Source organism: Aythya fuligula, chromosome 1 (assembly GCF_009819795.1).
Source record: "Aythya fuligula isolate bAytFul2 chromosome 1, bAytFul2.pri, whole genome shotgun sequence".
Taxonomy (NCBI): Eukaryota; Metazoa; Chordata; class Aves; order Anseriformes; family Anatidae; genus Aythya; species Aythya fuligula.
In genome coordinates, this window is record NC_045559.1 from 80,916,001 (window position 1) to 80,934,639 (window position 18,639).

The 18,639-nt window shown below is 46.0% G+C and overlaps 1 protein-coding gene across 2 annotated transcripts in view; it reads left to right on the plus strand.

Moving 5' to 3' along the window:
• Positions 1-6,283: 6,283 nt before the first annotated feature.
• The window catches only part of FOXJ2 (forkhead box J2), a 31,528-nt gene continuing 19,172 nt past the window's right edge, over positions 6,284-18,639 (plus strand). For both annotated transcript variants that reach the window (XM_032199380.1, XM_032199390.1), the window contains exon 1: positions 6,284-7,104. The gene's annotated coding sequence lies outside the window, so the exon portion shown is untranslated. The remainder of the gene's footprint in view (positions 7,105-18,639) is intronic.

Below are 18,639 nucleotides of genomic sequence, written 5' to 3' on the forward strand. Positions count from 1 at the left end.
AGAATCCACTCTCATGCCACTGTTCTGAATTATTTTGTCTTCTGCAGAGGTTGTTGCTTCACTGTTCACTTTTCCCTTCTCCTTCCACATGATTAATAGATGCACAAGAACACATGGTGGATCCTTAAAACATTTTTCTCTTTACCTTTTACCACGACAATGAATTGTTTAATTGTCCCTTGCTTGCTGCCTGTAGGACAGTCCTTGTTCAAAGACAATTCTCATCTTGCCCTGCAGCGCTTAAAATTTTTTAGGCTTTTTGCTCCCACAATCTAAGGAAGGCCATTTTGGAAAGTCCCTTCTCAGTGTTGGATTTGTCTTTCTGCAGTTCAACTTTGGCCATGCTATACCTATTTGTTCATAATCAGCAGTATCCTTCCCCTTGAAAGCTCTTTTTCCTACCTGTTGCTTACTGTCATATGTGTTTTTAGCCAGCCATCAGAATATTTCCAAGGCTTTGTTTTACTAGGCAAGATTTTTAAGCTCTACTAGCAGGATCATCTTCCCCAGGAAATCCTAGAAGCTGTTCTTCCTCCTGCTTCTGTTTGAAATAATTTTTGTTGAGAATGACTAATCAGAATTATTCACAATATTACGCATGAGATTTCATCTGTGATGGTGCAATATTACTTTTTCTTTTCCTCTTATAGAAAATTCTCTTGATTCTCTCCGATTTATTTTTTAGAAATTCATCTTATGTGACCCTGAATGCTCAAAAGTTCCTCTTTTCCTCCTGCCCCATTTCCAATGGGTGAGTTCCCATGGGGGGGAAAAAAAAAAAAAAAAGAAAAAAAAAAAGCAATTCTTGGCACTAAATTTTACATATGTGACTCTTATGCGAGATCTCATTTCATCCAAATTTCAGAGGTCTTTCAGTATGCTTTTGTAAAACCCTGATCATTCTGTCCTTGTGCTATCAGCAAATTTCATCCAAATGTTCTTTTTATTTATGCCAAGTCCACGAAATCAAATATGAAACAAAAACTGACCTGTGTTAGTAATCCCTTTTCTCTATCAAGATGAACAGGATGGTGTAGCTTTGCAAGACAATAATATAAAAAGTCTCCTACACCCTCAGAATTGGAGTTGGATATGAAAAAGCAAAGTTTTTCTTAATTGTTCTCTGTAACCTCCCCTGATCCAACACATCCACTAATTCTTTCACAGACTTCCTGATTCTCACACACTGAAAGACTCTCATTTATACTTTTCATTCACTTCATTGTTTGCACTTCAACTCCCTATTCCAGCTTCCATCCTAATTATTACGTGCTGCAAATTCAAGCTTCTGTCTACTGTAAATTTTGAAGACTCTCTTGCGTGACTCCAGGTTTCTCAGAAATTATAACTTAAGTCACACAGGTATCCTGCTTTTCTTTTGATCCACAGAGATGCTTGTCATCCAAGACTATTATTATGCCTGATATTATATGTATGTGCAGCACTTCTAAGGATTTTAATCTTTTACTATTAACTCTGATGCCTAGTTCTCAGTCAGGATGCAACAGCACGAACTGCTCATTAGTGTGAGCTATTGCGATCAAACTTTGTATCCTGTCTGCATTTTCACACCGCCTGCTTTTGAAGTGGCAGACAGTTAGTCAGCCTCCCTGCGCTTCAGTGTTTGTGAAATGTAGGGGCTCTGTGAAAAGCGACTTGAGGTGGTCCCACATTCACTGCTTCACAGCAACCTCTGTCCACACATACAGGCAGACTGAGCTTTTCTAGCTGCCAGTCCTGGGATGTGAGACCACAGCTTTTCTTCCTTGGCACCACTGCCGAATATGAAGACCAAAAGTATCATACACAAAACGGGTTCCTTTAAGGACAGCTACTAACTGATCTTTTGGTTTGTTCATTCTAACTAACTTAAACTTATAATGCAATTCTGTTGTTTCAATACAGGCAGGAGCAGTATCCAGCATCCTCTCTCAGAGCTATTTTAATTCTGCAGGGCTAACAAGCAAGAAAAACAGTAAAAATTATTTCAGTCACTCAGGTCAGAAGATTAGTCAGAACACACCTAAGCAACTTAACTGCTGAGTAAGAAGGTACCTTTTTACGTACAGCTTTTCAGAGGAAAATCACTTTGTCACTTTCCTATATATTCATTGAGTCCATAGTAACATAACATCTGTAACCATAGATCAGCGGGCTTTTGGGCCCAAGAATCTGCTATTCATTATCAGTTTGCGTAACTACTGAAATGTCTCATTTGCGAGTACTTTGTAAGTCTTAACTAAGTAGTGTCACTTAGTAAACCTTGTGATTCAGTAAAGTGCAATTATCATGGAGATATTTTCTCATGGAAATCTTGTTGGATGTTTCACACTGAAAGAAAAGCTGTATGAAATGAAAATGAATGTTGAATACATTCAGTCCATTCACTGGCATGCCTGCAACTTCTCTCTTCCTGAGAACGCTCCTCCAGCCCCAACCCAGCTGCTCTCTGGCCTTACGAGCACCCATGTTGCACGGGAGTCTGCATTTAAGCATCACTCGTCATGCTGACTCTATCTGATCTGACTTCACCCTCCAAGCTTTTCAGCTGGAGTTGAAGCTCCAGAACAAGATTCCCATTTGGACCACTTCTAAACCACAGGGAACCCATAGCAAGGGGTGCCCTTCAAATAGGGTGTTTGACCTCGGGCAGACAAGAATCTCCTGATGATGACCCTTGGGAATGAGCCCTGCCCTGGTACCCGCCTACAGCCACTACACCTGTCTGAAGGACGGAGGGAAAAGCTGGTTGCCCAGCTTTAAACCTTTGCTATAAAGAACAAGAGGCCACTTGCAGAGACCTAAAAGGTGGAGAGTTCCTACAGAAAACAGGAGACCAAATACAGCAGAAAGACTTTATTAGTGTCCTTGCAGAAGGAAAGAACAAACCACCCGCGGGTGAGCAACCCAGGCTGGGATTTTCCTGCTTTTGGAAGGGGCTTTCTGTGTTAAAAGCACGCCGCTGCGCTGGGGCTCCTGAGGGCTTCGGGAAGGGTCTGTGTGGTGCAGCTCCTGCGCGAAGGCAAGGGGACACCCACGGCAGGATAACTCGTGTGTGAACTGTGCTTTTGTGTGGCCCGAGGTGTGCCTGCCCATCCTTATGGGCTGCATTTACTCCTTTATTTAGTGTTTGGTGTTACAACAAGACACAGCGGGCGGCTGCGAGCCTCTGTGGCCACTGACAGCCTCCCCCCCCCCCGCCCTGACAGGGCAGCGCCTTCGCGCCCCGGCCCGGCCACCGTCCCGCCGTGACGTACGCGGGGGGGGGGGCAACCACCCTACGGCGCATGCGCGCGCCGCCTCCCGCAGGCCGGCCCCAAGTGCGAGGGCTGGACCGGAAGCTGCAGCCCGCGGACAGGAAGTGACCCCTCCGCCGCCCGCCCCTCTCTTGCGGGCGTCCGCGCGGCCCTTTGTGAGTCACCTGACTGGCAGCGCCAGCCGGCCAATAGCAGCTCCCGGAGGGGGGAACGAGCCAATCAGGGCCGAGCTGCGGGCCGCCCTGGCCCCGCCTACCATGCAGGGGGGGGCCGCGCTGAGGAGCGAAGGCGCCGGCGGGCGGGCGGGCGCGCGAGGGGGGCGGGGCCGGGCACGCGCCGCGCGCGCGCCCCCGAGGCTCCCCGCAGCCCCTGGGGCGGCCGGGCCGGGCCCGGGGCCGCATCCGCAGCGCGCGGCCACGGGCGGGGCGGGGAGGGGAGGGGAGGGGAGGGGCGGGGCCGCGCGCTCTTAAGGTGGCGCCGCCGCCGAGGGGCGGGGGGAAGGAGCCTCGCCTCGCCGCTGGGCACGCGGTTGAAGCGCTTCGTTATGTTGGGTGTCGTTACGCGGCGGTGCTCAGGAAGGGCTGAGAAAGTCCTCAGAGATGTAATAAATATACATCGAGACAGCTCTGCGTTGTGCTGGGCTGCTGAGGCGGGTGCTGGTTACCCGCGGAAGGAACGAACCCTCCGTCGTGTGCGAAGCCCGTGGCGTCTTGAAAAGCTGAGATATATTGGATGTGATGAAAAAATAAGTAAAATAAGCTGCGTGAGGACTAGTTGAGTTGTTTTTCGTGTCCCCATCTGCTGTCCCTGCTCTTGTACTTGGCTTGCAGAGGCCCTGGGATGGGTCCTTCTGTGCTCAGAGTACCAGACGTGGCGATGGGGTCACGATCCGTTATCCTCTACGTTCCTGCAGCACGTAGCTGCCTCTGGAAGCCCCTTTTTGTATTTAATAGCATTCTCATATTTATCTCCTTTCAAGTAGCAGAGTAAGTCAATCACATCAGATCGTTTCTGCCTATAAAAAACAATGTTTCAGACATTAACTTGTGGGAGAAGACAGCAGACACAAAGAGTAAAAATAACTGGGGAATACACGTGGGGTACCTGGAACGTGTTGAGTCCAGCTGCAGTTTTCCAATGCTCCTGCAGCTGGCTGCAGGTCAAGCAACGCGCAGAGCCCACGCTCTGGCTCCTCCCGGCATGGTGATGCTCCTGTCGTGCCTCTCAGCAGGGTGATGAGCCCGTGCACTACGTGGACACAAACCCTGGCAAGAAGGGCACTGGAGGACTTGTGGGAATAGCAGGGAGGAACAAAGACCACCTGCCCCAAAGAGAAATCCTAAGGGGAGGTAGAAAGCCATGGGAGTAGGAGCTGAGGTGCTTACCCAGAACTGGAGCAAGATGGGGGAACAACGAGAACAGGACAGGGCTCTGCCACGGCCTGCAGAGGTGAGGGCGAAGATGTGGATGTTGGCCCTTGGTAATGAGAGGGAACACTGTAATGGGATCTGTAATGAGAGAATAATACGGGTAAAGGGACAGGGAATCATCCTGGACAGAGAGAAGAGTAGGTAATAGCAAAGGGAGAAGAGCTCCCACCAGAGCTGCTGGCATAGAGGCAGAACAAAGGTTTGGTTTGGGAGAAGAGGGCACAAACTTCCTGACAGAGTGGACATCGAGTGTTAGTTCCTGGTACGTCCTGAAATGAAGGCACAGGAGTTTGGCACAGATTTTGACCTGTTGAAGGAATGTCTCTGGTAGATACAAGAAAAAAAAACGAAGCCCTGCTAAAGTAGCAAGTCTTACAGCAGCTGCTGAGCCATCAGAACACTTTTCACATTACAGTTTACAGAAGAAAAAAATAAGAAAATTTGCTCAGAAAATAAACATATTTCCCTCCCAGTGTATTCCATGTCCTGAGCTCCATGTTTCGTAGCAGCGTTACTGCTTGGAGGGGTGCAAATACAAAGCTAGCCATGGAAAGAAGAGATTGATTCAGAGACGGGGAGTCTTCCAGATGAGCGGTGGGGTGTTACAGGTTTGTGCATTTCAGGTTTCCACGCATCAGCGGCCGGCCTGCAGCACTGGCCTTAGATTCAGGGGGATCTCATGCAGCGTCTCTCCCTTCTCCCATGCGGATTTTGGCGTATTTCATCTTATTACCCCAGCCACCTCACCGGGCAGCCTGCTGTGATGTTCTGACATTACGGGCAGCCCGTGTGCCCAGCGCCAGCCTCGCAGCGTGCCCACGCGAGGCTCATCATTTGCAGCCAAGGGGGTGGAAGTGCGACAGCACGGCAGGCAATTGAGGGGGGATTTGTGTAGTGCTTTGGCCGGTTATAACGTGTTATGGGACTGCGGGGGAAACACACCCCGAGCTTTGGGGACGCTCCTGTGGACGGTTATGGAGGAACACACGAAGGCAGATGAGCGGGGACAGGGCTCAGAACCGGGCTGGGAGGGCTGAGGGGAGCGGGGCAGCGCCCGGCACGGCGCCCACACCGCGGGTAGGGCCGCGCTGAGGCGGCGGCCGCCATTTGGGAGCGGGGCCGGGCGGCGGCGCCTCCTTAACCCGCGTGAGGCGGGGGCGGCCGCGGCCGGGGGGAGCCGGAGGAGGCGGAGCGGGGCCGGGGAGGAGCCGGGGCCTGCAGCGGAGCCGCCGCCAGCAGCAGCAGCCGCGGGAGCGGCGGGGCCTGGAGGGACTCAGCGCCGCCCGCCCGGGCGCCCCCTCCCCGTCCCCCATCCCCCGTCCCCCCCCCTGCTCCGGCACCGGGGCCCGGGGAGCCCCCGGGGGCGCAGCCGAGGCCCGGCGGACGGCGGCGGAGGCGGGCGCTGAGCCCCGAGGGCCGCCGCGGCCTCCCGCGGTAGCCGGGGCCGGGGCCTGGGGGGAAGCCGGGGCCGGAGCTCAGGGCGCTGGGCTGGGCCGGGCAGGGCTGGGCCGGGCCGGGCCGGGCCGGGCTGGGGGGGACCCCCGCGGCCTGCCGGGGGTGGCGGGGATAGCCCCGAGCGGCCCCGCGCCCCCCCGGTGCCCGTCTGGGCGGTGAGGAGATTCCCCCCCCCCCAGGCACGGGAGGAGCCGGCCCGCAGGAGGCACCCCGGGTGCCCCAGGGAGGCAGCGGGCAAGGCAGAAGTAAGCAGGAGCCCCGGCTGCGTGTGCAGTGGTTTTGGTTATTTATCCCTGCTCGGGAGGGAGAGCACGGGTAAATTTAGGTGCCTCCTCTTCCCTTTTCCAGCTGCTGCTGGCCGCTGGAGGTAAAGGTGATTTGCAGTACTGAGCTACCCGATCCCCCGCCGTCCCAAGGGAGATCCCGCCTTCCCTAACCCCAAGGGGGTTTTCTCCAAGTGTTCGCTGACCTCCCGGTTACAGGGAGGGGAAAAGGCAGAGATCCCCGATAATACCCACAGCGTTGGCAAGAATTATTTCACAGAAAGTGGTCCCGCCACCCCCAAGGACAAGGTGCACCTACAGGAAAAAGAAGAGGGACTTCCAGGTAGGGAGGCCATTGGAGATCAATTTCCCCAATCTGACAGGCGGCAAGGAGAAGAAAAGGCAGTCTCCCGGGGGAACACCCCTTTGGTGTTCAGCTGCCAAAAGGGAGAGCGGATCTCCATCCAGGGATAAAACCAGCAGTTTTAGGGAGGTGACAGTCCCAGGCAGATTGTTATAATACTCAAGATTCTGATTTAATCTGCAACCCCCACGCCCTCGAAATATTTCTTGAAGAAGCTCTTGGAATAACTAACAGCAACATTCTGAGGATGGGTCTCAGAGAAGTGTGAAGAGCAGCACCCCAGAAACCAGCACTGAAGATAATCCACCTCCCTCCAGAAGAATCTTCCAGTCAGAGTGAGTGACCACATTATATCACCTCCCTATTCCTATCTGTCCTTCTCTTTTGCTTTTTATCTTTATTTTCCATGTCTCTTCTCTCACCATATCTTCTTTCCTTTTAATCTTTTTTTTTTTTTTCCTCTCCTGTTGTTTCTGAACCTTTTCCAAACCTTCCTATGGCTGTTTTTCTCCATCTCTTGTCATTTTGCGATCTTGTTGTACCCTATGTGTAATTGATCTGATGCCTTTCCTTGCTATTTAGTTTATTGGAGACCTTAACCCTAATTAATTGTAAGAAACCTTGCTGTCCTCTCCCTTCTATTTTATTGCACTGGTGCATTAATCCTAGGCTCAGCCTTCGTCATCTCTGGTGTGGAGTGAATTTCTTCCATTCAGGGGTCATTGAGAAGGATAATACTGCCCAAAAAGTATCGAGGAGATACAGACGGTGATTTGCAGTGCTAGTGCCCAAGGATGCCTCCATGGGGCTGGAGTGGCAGTTGTTCTCCTTGCGTGCCCTCCTGTGCAAATAACGGTGGTGATAAAATCACCGTGGGATGCAGACCTTCCTGTGCTTGGGATCTGAACGTGCAGGTCCCGCGTGTCCTGCTGTACCTCGGGGCTGTGGGGTGGACGCTGGTGTGAGTGCCCTTGGGAGTGGGATCTGTTGTGCTCGGGGGCCTAGGAATGAAAAATCACGGTAGTGCTAGTGGGACCTGCTCTGAAAGTCAGAAGAAGCCATTCTGCTGCTGCCAGTCTTGGTGCGTGTTGTATGCTGTCCTCACGTGAAGGGTAACCCTGGTGCCATCGCGAGCCAAGCCGGCTGCTTTCTGTAGACAAGACAGTTAATTTCCAGCCCCAGATGACTATTCTGACAGCAACGTGATTTCCTGAGAAATCGAGTCCAAGGGAGGCTTCGTTTCAAATGAAGTCAAAGCAGATCCCTGTAGCAGAAGAACCAAACCCACGGGTACCTCACCTGAGGTACTTCTATTTGTGTTCTCCACTGAGACAGCAGTGAGGAAATCCAAGATCAAAGGGCCCTTGACCAGGACAGGAAGCCTTGCAGTATGCATTTCACAGAACAGTGAGCAGGGAAACCCTGAAGAAAAAACGTGGCCAGTGAGATCAGACAGGGCATGATGCCTCCAGGTTCCTCCAAAACAATTCCCCATTTCTGCAGGGAATTTTGACAGTTATCCATAGCTTGAGAAGGTGCTCCTTGCGAAGGGGAGACTGAACCCAGAGGTGATGTATATTCAGAGTACTGTTAGATGCCCTCCTACCTGTTGCCCTACAGTTATGCAATCAGCCTGTTTTGAGTACAGTGTTATCTAGCGTAAGAGAAGAGATAACTGAGGCATTTTGTCCTTTGTACATTCAAGGGGGTAACTGACTTCTCATGCTCTAGAGGTTAAATTCAAGGGGGTAGCTAACTTTTCATTCTCCAGAGGCCAATTTACCTTGCTCTGTCCCCATCCTCACAGTAATGACTTGACATTTTTCAAGTGCTTTTGGCTCTGATGGATGCCAGGGCGCTTTACAGAATATATGTGCCAGCCTTACAGAATTCTGCTTTCCTGCAATGATTATTTTTGTGTGTGTATATATATATATTTGTATATGTTTCCCTTGGTTATTATGATTTTTTAGTTTGTATCAGAGCCTTTTTTTTTTCACAACAGACATCCAGGGCAGAAACTCATATGCTGTAGTGTAATTGTTGGCTATTTATTTGGTAATTGCTGACAGTGCATTCGGTGCTGACTCAGACACACAAAATTAAGACAATCTCTGCTCTGAAGATCTTGTAGTCTGAAATACAACTATACAAAAGCCAGGACAGACTGATAAAATCGAGGGAGGGGGTAATCTTTTGGGAGCATAGGTTTTCCGTGGTGATGTTGGTATTTTCATCAAACGTTTATCACAGACTGAAATGCAGCTTCCTCTGAGGTGGAACACTGCAGCTGTTTTGCATCATTTATTTTATTCAGAAGTATCCATGAAAGAAAAATGGAGAATATTGCCTTCATAAAAAGTGCAAGGTACTGTATAGACGCATTTGAATGGAAGCATTATGTCTTTAAGCGTTTACATTAAGAATATTAAACATGAACACCTAAAATTAGACTTCTGAAACCACATTTAGGTACCTAAGTAAATAGCCTAATTTTCCTAAGTGCCCAGGAATGTAGAGTTGACTTAACAGAGGCAATGAAGTCTTCACTGTACAGAGACACTTAAACGCATGTGTATGGATTTGTAAGTTTAAATTTGGTCATTCATCATTCCCAAAGTTGGCTGTTAAAGTTGAAGCAGCGTGATTCTGCCCCGCGTGTGCTCCACTCTCATCTGAGAACTTCATGTCAAGCCCTAAGGTAAAATGCAATGAGAAGGTCTGGAGAGTTATGTCAAAAGGATTAAATTACTGAAAGGTTAGGAGGTTATATTAATGTTTCAGTATGTGTTCTGTAAGTTCCTTGGATTTTTATCTTGAAATCTGGTTCTGTAGGCAAGCGTCTAGGGTAGAATAAAGAGTCAGACAGTTTCAAATGAAACAGAATAAATGATTTTTAAGGAGTTCAGATATCATTTCCCAGTCCAAGATGTGGTTGTGACTATACTAGTACTTATTTTTTCAATAAAAATGCAGCTGAATGCTTATGTCTCTCAAGAAGGTCTTTTCTCATCCCAGAGGTACTGGTATCTTCACTTACTACGTCCTGCTGTAAATTTCAGCTGACCTTTGTAGTGGGAGATTCGGTCTGCATCACAGTCTGGATCTTTGGCCCTTCAAGTGTCAGAAAAGAAGTATGGTTAATGGCAACTGTGATATGGACAGCTGTCTCTCAAGAGCAGGGCTGAGATGATTATCTCATTTTACACAGCTGTCAGACAGGAATTACATCTCTGTCATTAGCAATCAGAAGCTGAGATGCTTTTGGACTCGCTTTTCCATTTGCTTTCCCCAATTTTGGGATTGTAACCAGTGACTTGAGAACAGAACCCTCTGTGCGCTGTGGCACTTCGTTTGCAGAAACTGTTGCCTTGTGATGCTTTAACTAATAATAATAATAATAATAATAAAATGTTTCTAGCACTTCCAGAAGACAACTTGGAAAGTGAGGGTAGTGCCCAGATTGACAGCCCAAAATTGTTACTTCCAAAATGTGTGAATTTTCCAGTTGTGTCAATACTGAAGCCTAAAGAAAAGTATCTGAACCCCTGTTTTGCTGGCTGCTGTACTCATTATTTTATCAAGAATATCCCGCTTGTGTTCAACTGCAAAATGCTTATCATTTTTATAGGATTTAACATTGATACTTGCTACCTACTGTGCTGTTGGTGTGTCCTCCTTCTGAGGTTTATGTGATGAACATAAAAATCCATGGCATACGTCTACTCTGCCCTTAGTTTTTCCATGTTTTAAGGCATCCTCTGAGTGTATGTTACTGAGAGAGGGCAAGCATGCTGCAGTACGTTTTCACAATGAATGAGCTGCAAAATTTTCATTTTACCTTTGAAAAGGAACATGCAGAATACTGGGAGCGTTTCAGAATGCAGAGAACAGAGCGTAGGACCCGTTACAGGTGTGAGCTGTGGTGCCTTGCCAATATTTGGACCAGCCAGCTGTTTTATCCTCCTGTCTTTGACTGCTCCATCCTCTACCCCGTCCTAATATGACCCTTTGAGTCGGTGCCTTAAAGGCAGAAGACACAGATGCTGCGAGCTGCGGACCTCGTGAGCAGTTTCCTGAATCCCATCCCTGGCTTCCATCATTGTGTCATAGTCAGTCTCCTCTCCTGCACCTTTAAGGCCCAGCGTGTTTCCACCCCATCTACTTTACTTTCACTTCCTCCTACACCCCAGTACTCCTCCCAGTTCTCTCTGTACTGCTCTTTGCATCTCATTTTCCTTACTGTCCATTTGTCATTCTCTCTTGTGGCCCTAGAAGCCTGAAACACTTCTTGTCTCTCCAAAGAGAAGCATTCCCTCTGTCCTTTAAAGTTTCTTTACTATCAGGAGTCCTTTCTTAACCCGTTTCACAGATCTCGTTATTTCTGCACCTGTATTTCACCATGTATTTCACCATTATTGCACCTGTATTTCAATCTTTTTGGCTTTTGTTAGATTATATGTTTGTGGATAAACTTTTCCTTTTTTTTTTTTTTTTTTTGGCCAGAGTTTATGTCAAGAAGCACATTTTATACAAATATAAAATAAATGAAACTCTGTTCATCTGAAAATGTCTAGGTCAACAAAGCTGGGGAATGGTACTTTGTCTCCCATGTTCCTTTCCTTCCCCTTCCTTTCTTCATGTTTTTTTTCTTCAAGGTTTTATTTGGTTGGAATGAAAGCCCCTTGCACTGCAATCTCTGGTTGCTCCCAGCACCTCAGGAGCTTGGTTTTGAGTTGGTGTGAACAATTTGTGCAAGGCCCAGTGCCTGATTTCTGATCCGATCTCTCTAAGCTGGTCGGTTTACTTGACATGAAGTCAACAAATAAAGGCATGTGTGTTTTTGTTTGGCCTTTCTAATGTATGACAGACTGAGTAATGAGCGAGAGATGAGTGAGAGCTTTTATACCTGGAGGAAGAAGTATTTGCTTTTTATTCTTTACATTAGCAATTCAAATTTTGTTTATGCTCTTTGCTGTGTAAAGGCTGTGGCTGATGATGAGAAACATATACATACTGCTAAAAGTTCAAATCTGAATAACTGGGAAGGAATCTGGACTGCTTGTTGTCATCAGTTAAAGGAGCAAAGTTTGTGAATTCTCAATTTCCCTCCAAAAAATTAAGTAAAAAAATATTTTAAAAATCTCCCTCTCCATCAGTAACTTGCAGACAAAAATGGGCAAACTATTAATTCCCTTTGAAATTCCCTTTCTCTCCACCTGAGCAAAGCAGACAGGGTTTCAAGGTAGAAAGCTGGCGTGGGCGTGCTGTGTGCTCCGCGTGGCTCTGCTGCTGCTCTGCTGGCTGACCTGGCGCCACGTGCTCCTCTTTGCACAGCTTCCTATTGACGCTGGAAGAGGGAATCGGGAATCGTCCCTTCCAAGGGTTCCAGAGCGTGAGGAGGAGAAACCCTTCGTGAAGGCTGGGTGTTGTTATTGGTGTTCTTCTTCCTGTCGATTACCTTAATTGCGGTGTGAAATTGAACTCGACGCCTCTGCGTGCTGCTTTGCTTGGCGCTGAGGAGCAGTGGCAGCACGATGCCCCTGGTCGTTCGTGTTTCGTGGCAGGACCCACAAAGCCAGAACTGAAGGGTGACAGATCCTGTGCCGTGTCAGTAGCCTGGGATTGTTTTTAAAGTTGACTTGAGTATAGATACTCTGACTCCCTTGAAGAGTCTCCTTCTAAGATCTCTAGTGACCTTTTCTTGGCCAGGTCTCAGGGTCTGTATTCCATCTTCATCCTTCTTGGCTTCCCTGCTGTTTTTGACACTTGATCATGCCCAGTCTTGAAATCTTGTCCTCCTTTGACTTTTGTGTCTGTATTTTCCTGGTTTCCCTCCTGCTGTTCTAGTTACTTATTCAGTTACTTCTGTACTAGGCCATTTACCTTCCTCCATTTATTTTTTCATAAGTTAGACACACAGACCCACTTCTGGCATGCTCTCCTGGCTTTTTTTCACTTTCTTCATGCCAGCGATATTACATTATGCATTTCAGCATACCACCTTAATGTCTCATTTTTTTTTTTTAATGATTTGCTGATAGTTCAAAATTGCTGAGACCAGGATGAAACTCCAGAAATCTCCCGTGAGATTTCCCTTTGTTTCCTGCTTTCCTCTGTTGCAACCTCCCACAGTTGGACCCTAGTTGGACGTGGGTTTTCTCCGAATCACACTATTATTTTTACACTTACGATACAAGACCTCATCCTCCAGTTTCATGCCCTTAATCTGCTGCTTCTTTCTTAGTTACCTCTTTGGGTAACCCCTATGCTTTCTGTTTTGCTTGCCATCTCAGCTACTGCTCTCTCTTCTTCCTGGCCTCTGACAACTCTTACTTTCCCCGAGTCTTGTCAAAAAGACAGTTGCTGAAGCAAAACCTCCTGGCATTTTTAGTCAAAGCATTGCCACCTCTCCTCCGCCTCAGTTCTGCCCGTTGGCCATCGTGCACCACGTAAGGTCACAGCTTCTCACCCCTCCTCTGAGGGGCCTTCCACATTTATGCCTCTCCCCTATCTCTTTCTGCCTTTTATTGTGTTGTCCTTTGCTCTCCAGCAACACAGGCATGACGCTGTGCCTTTCCATTTCTTGCGTGATCATCCCTTCGCATTCCTCCTCAGCTGACTCATACCTTGATACATATAGGAGAATTGCCAGCCAATAGAGGCGAGACAAACTGGAGGTTACTTATTTACATATTTGAAAATTACTCCGAAGGCCTTGCCGATACTCAGATGTAGCTGGGTTATTATTGCATGTGTCCTCCTCTCCCAGGCTGCTCCTGCGAACGGGACCGATTACAAAAGTAAATACAGATAGTCATAAGCGAAGGCACATCTCGGAGACTGGGAAGGTCAGAGCTGGAGCAGAAAACATTTATTCAGAACAGCAAGGTGGCAGCTGTGGTAAGCGTGTGTATGGAAGAACGTGGCTTCTTTATGAGTCTGTAACAGCCCGAACAGGAGGCTTGGTCTGAGGATGACACACAGAAAGTAGCACTTCGTAGGTAGGATGCAGAGTGCCAAGTAGCAGTAATAGCATTTTAAGCTAGAAGAAGGAACTAATGGGTGTACATCCCTTCTCCTGTGGTACGTGGAATCCTTTTGACGTTCACACTTGCTGAAAATCCTTAAAAGTTGTGCACTTGGCTGGAGGGTGTCAGATGTCTCCTGGAAGACTGTTCAATCACATTAGTTCAAATGAACAGCTAACAAAGAAGTGAAAAAGGATTGTGTTTAAAGTTGTGCTTGAGACCTAATTTGTGAACTTTACACAGGGCTACGTGATTCATCTGATCAATCTACAACTTAAATTTCATCTGTACTTTGCTTCCAAGCTCTTCTTTAACAACTTTTTCTGCAGTGCTTTGGTAATCTCAACTCTGGGAGCATTTCCTGTGCTAGGTGGTACTCCACTGATCTGTACTTGATACCAGTTTCCTTGTTCTCTATGAATTCAATGCAAAGTTGGTGCTTGATACTCATTTTCTCACAAGGTCGGTGTGGGTTGTGGCTTGTTTCAGCAGCTATTGCAGAACTCGTATGGACTAATGTCTTTTTCAGTGGTTCAGCTTTTGGTGAACAGGCCACTTGCAGTCAGATTTTCATTTTTTACTGACAGATCCATTTTTTAATGTGAATAAGAACACATTTTTTTTATTTACAAGTGCATGTTGCATTTTTTTAACCCGGGTTTTTCTAGCTGTCTTTGCAGTGATGTGAAGATCTTCTGAACAAGATACTTTGCATGCTGATCTACTTCTGATTGTCTCTAATTTCAGAGACAATCTGTGTGTCATATCAGTGTTTGCATATCCTGTACTGAAGCTTTACTACGGGATATGATTCTGATAGGCAGCTAAAATCGAAATCCTTCTTTTCAAGCTAGGTGCTTCCATGAAGCTGGGGGAAAATACCTTCTCTTAAATATGGTTTGTCTACCTCCGACTTCTGGGTTTCCAAGGGAAACCTTCGTTCCAGATATGTGCTCATGAATTTGAACTATTTCCAAAAACAATACCCAATACCTTTTCCAGTGTAGGACTAATTGTTCTGTTAATATTCGTGCCAAAAGATTTCTCCTACCTTCCTGGCATGTGCTTAGAATCGTGCTCCTGTTTCCAATGGTAAGATGTTGCGTAGTGGTTCTGAAGGTGGAGGGATGCTGTAGAGATCCTTCTGCTGGGGTGATCTATTTTCATTGTGCTGCTTCAAATTTACTTGGTTTGCTTTTACTTTTTTTTTTTTTTTTTGTTTTACATAATAATGGGACATGGGGCTTATTATTAGAATAAATCTTTTATGATGGTCTTACTACAACTAAAGTAACTTTTAGCTCAGAAGTATTTTAAGCATGCCACTATTCTCAATATCATTTGCTGTTTCTTTTAACAGGTGTTACATATTCCCCGCTCTCACTTGCACAGCACCATAAATAAGCACACTAATCTTAACTTTGAACACATCTTCAGACTGTCTGAGGGGTTTCTGCAATGTTTGCTGAGTGTTTCTCTACATTTCTGCAGCATGTTCATGTAACAAATGACAAAAGTCTTTTGAGTAGTTGGTCTTACTACTAAAATTTAGATCAAACTGTTTGATTCTACCCTTTTATGCCTGTAAAGACACTGTTTCCCTTGACGTGATGTTTTGGATGTTGGCTGTAATGCTATCTATTGATAAGTTTAAATATGCAGGTCAAGTTTTGTAAACTGTATCTTCCTGCCAGTTTTCTACAAAAATTAATACATAATAACTTTTCACAGTTCATATCCATATAGCTGTGTGCTTTTAGATGACAGTAACTTCCTTTGATTGAAGCCTTTTTTTTTTTCCTTTGTAGCTCATGACTAGTGTGAGCTGTGTACACTCTATTACCACACCTCCAGTCCAATAATTTATTGGCAATAAATTATTAGCTTATTAGTTTAATTATTGTATTAGTTTATTTTTTGTGCTTGTTATACTGCTCCCAACGAAGAGAAGGGTGGTTCTAGGGTATGATGATTTCTGCTACCTCTTTGCCACAGGGACTGCTTTCCTCCTTTTATAGATACTGCAAACAGAAGTGTGCTTTCTAACTGCAATGCTTTCATTTTTGCCTGCTAATATAATAACACAACCCCTGCCAGTTCTTCCAGGTTAAGTTTCATTTATGAACAATCATAGAATGATTTGGGTTGGAAAAGACCCTAAAGATCCACCTGTCACCACGTGCCTGGTGACAGGATGAGGGGGAATGGGCTTAAGTTGAGCCAGGGGAGTTTTAGGTTAGATGTTAGGAAGAACTTCTTCACTGAAAGGGTTGTGAGGCACTGGAACAGGCTGCCCAGGGAAGTGGTGGAGTCACCATCCCTGGAAGTCTTCAAAAGACGTTTAGATGTAGAGCTTAGGGATATGGTTTAGTGGGGACTGTTAGCGTTAGGTCAGAGGTTGGACTCGATGATCTTGAGGTCTCTTCCAACCTAGAAAATTCTGTGATTCTGTGATCATCCAGTTTCACCCCCCCTGCCATGGGCAGGGACAGCTCCCACCAGCCCAGGTTGCCCAAAGCCCCATCCAGCCTGGCCTTGAGCACCTCCAGGGATGGGGCATCCACAGCTTCTCTGGGCAACCTGTGCCAGGGCCTCACCGCCCTCTGAGTGAAGAACTTCTTCCTTATATCTAATCTAAATCTCTCCTCTTTTAGTTTAAAGCCATTCCCCCTTGTCCTGTCCCTACACCCCCTGACACAGAGTCCCTCCCCAGCTCTCCTGCAGGCCCCCTTTAGGCACTGGCAGGCCGCTGTAAGGTCTCCCCAGAGCCTTCTCTTCTCCAGGCTGAACAACCCCAGCTCCCTCAGCCTGTCTTCATAGGAGAGGCGCTCCAGCCCCTTGATAATCTCCAGCTCCTTAGTAACATTGATAAAGTACATTTTTTATTTTTTTTGTCAAAGTAAAAGCTGTTTTCTCATGCATTCTTATGCGTTACTTTCTTCCTTAGTTTCTGAGGCAGTTTAGTCTAATTGGCATCCTGCTCACCTTTCTGTTTCAGTGGTCAAGTTCTTTTTTTTTTTCTTTTCCTCATGATGATGTTTATTTGTTTGCTAAATACCCCAGAAGTGAGGTTTATGTCAGACTATATTAGATGCATACTGTCAGCATTGGATCTGTGCTTCAGGCACCTCAGTAGAAATGATCTTATTTTTACAGGTGTTCTGCAGCAATGTGTCTCACTACTTGGTAGTCTGTTTTGTGTATCTTCCTTCTCAAAGTTTATGTTGAGAAAATTAGATTGAGTGTCCTTTGAGTGTTTCACCAGCAGTGTTTCATTGGATTAGAATAGCAGGAGGAAGAAAAATAAAGCAACAGTGAAAAGTAAATTTAGAAAGTAAATCCACAGATCTGTTGTAGAATATGCATTATCTATAGGCTGTGTATGGTGTAGTTTCATTCATTGCTTCACCCTCTACTGAATGGACAGCCTTTGGGCCCTGCCTTAGAGAGTATTTCAGGTTATAAATGTTAAGTGATTGCGCACAGTGTTGCCCCTCAGAGTGTTGTTCCTCACTGTTCAGATCTTTCTTCCGTTCCTGATACGTAAGTAGTAGTGGCACAAGGTAAGGGCTGACTAAGAACAAGCTTTTGCAAAACAGCAGGGTAGGCACAGTACACATTTCTGCAGTCCAGCAGCAGGTATGGTACAATCTGACAGACAGAAAGCTGGCTTACGTTTTCAACCTGAGGTTCAGTTTGTGAGCTGCAGATACTCACAGTAAGGCAGTAGCTTTCCTGGAGTGCTGCAGTGAAGTGTTACTAGTCCTGAGGGAATTAATGGTTTTTAACAGGTATTCTGTGCTAGGATTTTCTTTAATAGGTCTTCCTTATGAATCAGACAGGTTCTTGTGTATTTAGCTGCAGATCTGAGTTGGTGCTTGGCTGTCGTTTCTGTATCTCTGATCTGTCTTGACTTGGTCTTGTGCTGGAACTAGTTAGTACTTGAGGAGTGCAGACTGTGCAGTCAGTTTCCAGCTGCTGATGGTGGTTATGACTGGCTACCTTACAGCTGATTTTTTAAAGTCAACCAAATATATAAACCGATAACATTTACTTCTGTACATGCAAAATGGGAGATGATGAATTCTGGTCCTTAACTGTCTTTTTATTTATTTGGAGTTAAATCTGTCTTGCTAATATGGTAGGATTTTTTTTTTTAAACACCCTTGTTTGGTTCAGTATGTTTGTTAGTCACTAGTTGTTGTTTTTTTTTTTTTTTTTTTTTTTCTCTCTTTGAGTGGGATTATAAAAAAGGAATTTGAAAGAAGAATTGTCAGGCAATGAACTGGGAAGGGGAAGATGAAAGAACCATCAGCTGCTGACGTTTGGCTGTAGCGGTGTTGTGCTGTACCATTAAGTAGTGTCAAGCTGGTGTACGGCTTGGATCAGATGAATGAAAATACACAGCACAAATAATAGCAAGTACTACTGTTACAGTAATTTAGTAACAAATTATACCAAATTATTTTTGTGTCAACATTGTTCTGGAACTGCCACCGTACCTGAGGGTTTGACTGTGCACGAATGCTACAGATCCTTTACTGCCAGGATACAGATTTATAATTCCGGCAATATGATAAAGTTTAAGCTTGGAAAAACAGTCTTATTCCACTGCCTTGAAATATCACAGGTGATTGCTTTCATGTCTAAAAGTCTTTCTGTCCAGAATTACTGTCTGGCGTATGTATTCTTAAAGAGCTGCTGGATTTTACTGAGAAGTAGTTGTTTCAATATGGGTTGGTTAGTGCATATGCATACATATATTAACATACATATATATTTAATTATATATATAGTTAAAGTTTAAGGATTTTGTTTTCTTGTTAAAATGTTTTATAA